Source organism: Thamnophis elegans, chromosome 15, assembly GCF_009769535.1.
Source record: "Thamnophis elegans isolate rThaEle1 chromosome 15, rThaEle1.pri, whole genome shotgun sequence".
NCBI lineage: Eukaryota > Metazoa > Chordata > Lepidosauria > Squamata > Colubridae > Thamnophis > Thamnophis elegans.
In genome coordinates this window covers 8532295-8535986 of record NC_045555.1, presented here as the reverse complement: position 1 = coordinate 8535986, position 3692 = coordinate 8532295, and the positions used below count along the sequence as shown (strand labels likewise).

At 60.3% G+C, this 3692-nt stretch overlaps 1 protein-coding gene across 3 annotated transcripts in view; it reads left to right on the top strand.

Moving 5' to 3' along the window:
* Positions 1-1816: 1816 nt before the first annotated feature.
* Positions 1817-3692, top strand: part of RAP1GAP (RAP1 GTPase activating protein) — a 43176-nt gene continuing 41300 nt past the window's right edge. The window contains exon 1 of one of the 3 annotated variants that reach the window (XM_032231714.1): positions 1817-1918. The gene's annotated coding sequence lies outside the window, so the exon portion shown is untranslated. Of the gene's footprint in view, positions 1919-2485; positions 2600-3692 lie in introns of those variants that run through there. The other 2 variants (XM_032231712.1, XM_032231713.1) reach the window with 2 other exon arrangements.

The following is a 3692-nucleotide window of genomic DNA, read 5'->3' as shown; positions in this document are numbered from 1 at the left end:
CCCCACAAGTTCCTTTCAGTCCCAAAGCAACGGAGGCCTGGTTCTTTTTTGGGGGGGAGGGCTTGCACATGTAACCCTTCCGAGGCTGTCCCAAGCTGGGCCAGCAGGTGAACAATTCCTGATGGGGGGGCGGGGGAGAGCAAAAGTGTGGATGTTTTTTAGGGTGTGTGGGTGGGGTGGAGGGGACGGAGGCTCGACGTCTCGGCTGTCAATCCAGGACTGTTTGCCGTGAATGGTGGTGGGAGGGGGGCAGCCCAGCAAGACGGGGGGGGGGGCAGGGATGCTGGGCACCTTCCAGGGGGGGTGTTACTTCCTCCCCAGAGCCTGCCTTTCCCAGACCAGTGGGGTGGGTGGGATGGATCCTGCTGAGGTTGCAGCTCTTCACAGAAGAGGGGAGGGAAGGGTCGGATTTTTCCTGCCCTGCTCTCCCCTTCCCCAGCCTCCCCCCCCCCAACAAGGGCTGCCTGCCTATCTTGGAGGTAGGCTGTCCCGCATTTCCCAGACCATCCTGGCCTCTCTATCCCTCCCTCTCTCTCTCCCATGTTCTTTCTCCCTTCTTTCTCTTCCCCCTTTCTCTCCCTCCCTCTCTCTCCCTCTCTCTCCCGCTGCTCTCTCCCTCCTCCCTCTTCTTTCTCCCCTTTCCCTCCCGCTTCCTTTCTCCCCCCCCCCGTGCTCTCTCTTCTTTCCCTCTTCTTCCCCCTCTTCCCTCCTTTCCCTCCCTCTCTCTCCCTCCCCTTCCCCCTCCCTCTTCTTTCCCTCTCTTCCCCCTTCCCCCTCTTGCTCCCCCTCTCCCTCTTCTTTCCCCCTCTCTCTCCCTCTCTTCTTTCTCCCCCTTCCTTCCATCCTTTCTCCCTCCCCCTCTCTCCTGCCCCCCCCCTCTGTCTCTGTCTTTCTGGCCAGCCTCCTGGATGGAGAAATTAAGCTCCGGAAAGCCGCAATGTTGGCTCGAGTCTGGCCCGGTCTAGGAGAGGGTGCCCCAAGCCCTCCCCTCCGTCTGCCTGTGCTGCAACGTTTTTGGGACTAGTCCTTCAGAGCCTTATTAAAGAGTATGTACACATGTCAGTTTTCTTTGTATCGTATTGCCTTGCATAAAATGTTCTTTTTCCCACTCAGCTCTTCGGGCATCGGCTCTGTGCTTCTGTTTTTAAAAAAATCTTCTAAAATCTCTCTGGATCAGGCTTGGGAGTCAGAGTGACCGCCGTGCCCTCCCTCCTCCCTCTCCTCTCCGCCACCTCCGTCTCAGGTATCCTGTTGTAATTAAAGGCACCAGTTGGTGCCCTGCCTCTCTGCCCAGCGACTCGAGGTGTGGCGACGCAGAGGGGAAGGTCGTGCCATCCAGAGAGTCATTCGGACATCACATGTTGCGCATCACCACGCTGGTGGGCTCTTGGGAATGTCCCATTCGGATGGCGTCGAGGGGGGGGTGTCTCTCCAGCCCATCTGCCCAGAATCGCCCAATAAACAATTGCCCGCAAAACTGGCAGCTTGGCATTAAAAGCCAGACCCTTTGAGAAACGTATTGCAGGGCTGACGACAGAACAGCAAAAAGCATTAAAAGTCATTTTTTTATTTGTAACTCCAGTTCAGAATAGGCCTTGCTGCTATTTCCTGTCGGTCGAAAGGTAAAAGGCAGCAGTAGGCAGTGCCAGTCTTTTGCCCACCTCTCGCCCGTTAAAGCAATGCCCATTCTCAGGCTGCTGCCTTTTCCCCCCCTGTTTGTAAACACTCCACCCCCCCTACACACACACACATACCATCCCTCTCCCCCTGCCAGGGACTGGCAGCCTGTCTGGGGTCAAAGTCCGTCAGCCTCTTGGCGTGGGCGTCTGTCCGTCCGTCCATCTGTGGCACTTTTTCACTGTTGCCTGGAGCCCTACTACGCCTCTCTGGCCGGGGACAATGGAAGGTGCCGTCCCAGGTCTGAACAGTGCCAGGGTGGCGATGCTGCAGCCTCTCTTAACCCGGGTTGGGTCCTGAGTGGGGGAAAAATGGGATGGGGGGGAGGCAGGAAGAAGATGAGGGGGGCTCCATTTTGCAGGATATAAAGATATAAGATTTTAGTGCAGGTCATGAAAAATGGGGGTGGGGGTGTATCCAGCCCATAATAGCAGAGAGGCTGGGAGACTTATGGGAGGGTGGGTGGGTGGCATGTCGCTTCCCCCTTAAACCAGCTGGATTTGGAACAATGAGGACTGGAACCTTTTCTTTTTAGCCCTCGTGCAGAAGAAACATTTTGGTGCAGGAAATCAGAAATAGGGAAACTCTAGGGTGCCCCCACCCCAATTCCCAGTCTTTCCCCTCCCTGTGCTCCCCCCCCCTCTAAACCCAGAGGCTGCCAAGGCTCCCCGAAAGGAGCACCGGGTAGCAGCGCGTTCCGCAGGGGCGAAGACCTTTTTTTCCCTACCCCCCCCTCCCCTCCTTTCCTTTCCCGAGCCTGAGAGGCGGGCACGAGCATCTCCGGGCACGCGCCCCCTCCATCCCTCTTGCCCTGCGGGGCGTCCAATGGGCACGCGCGGAGGGGGCCGGAGCTGGCATTGCGCGAAGCGAGAGCGGCTCCTACCCGGCGGAGGCGAGACGAAGACGGCGGCGGCTCCGGTCGGTAGGTCTCTCTCTCTCTCTCTCCCTCTTCCTCCAAGGCCGTCCGCGTTTCCCAGCTGTCAGGCTTGGACGCTTTGCGGGGCGGGAGACCCCAGCCCCCCCCCCATCGCCATCCTCGGGGCAGGAGAAAGATGAGACCCCCCACCCAGCCTCTCATCTGCCCCCGCACCGGGCAAAGGCTTGGCCGCTTTGCAGAGCGCGGAGACCCCAGCCACCCCTCTTGGGGCAGCAAAGGGAGGAGACCCCCCACTCAGCCTCCCCCCATCTCCCCCTCCCTTTCTCCTTCCCATCCCTCCGCATCCTCTGGAAGGAGAGGACCAGGTTGGCATCTGCGGAGGAGGGGGCTCCTGCCGGACTTCCCCCTCCTTGCGCTGGAAGAGACGGGAGTCTCTTTTTAAGAACGGAGGTCTCGGTCTGAAGCTCCCACCCACCCACTCACCCTCCGCCCGCTTGTGTTGGCGACGCGTGCCCGAGTCTGGCTGGCAGCCAGGCAGAGCATCGCCCGGGGCCCTCGGAGTCTCGGGCGGTTTTGGAGGGGTCTCGCCTCCCCTCCGTGGGCTGGAAACACCCCCACCCCTCCTCATCCCGCTTCCCCTGGTCTGCCGCGGCGCTTGGCTTGGGAGGGGGCTGCGGGCGGAGGAGTGGGCAGCAAAGGGGCTTGGAGGTTGGTTGCGGGAGGAGGGGGAGAAAGAGATTTCCCCCGGAGTCCGGTAGGGGGCGTCTTCCTCCCCCCCGTGTGCTTGGGCAGGTAGAGCCTCTTGAAGGGCACGGAAGGTTGTGCCAGGTAGGAGGGCATCGATATAGCTGCATCATTATCAATCCCGATCCTGGATGGCTGACGGGGGTGTTTGGGGGGCGAGGAGGAAGAGGAGAGGAGTCTTGTAAGAGGGTTTGAGAGAGACTGGCAGCGCCTTGCGAAACAAACTGTGCCCGGCCTCTGCCCGCCTTGCTTGCCACGTGCCCCCCTAGCCTCGTGCCTCCCCCCCCCATCCCTTCTGCCTGCCGCACTTCTATGAGGGGAGGGGGGAGTCTCTGACCTCCCTTTCCTTTCCCCGCGGGTGAAGAAACGGGGGGGGCTGAATTTCCCCATGCCC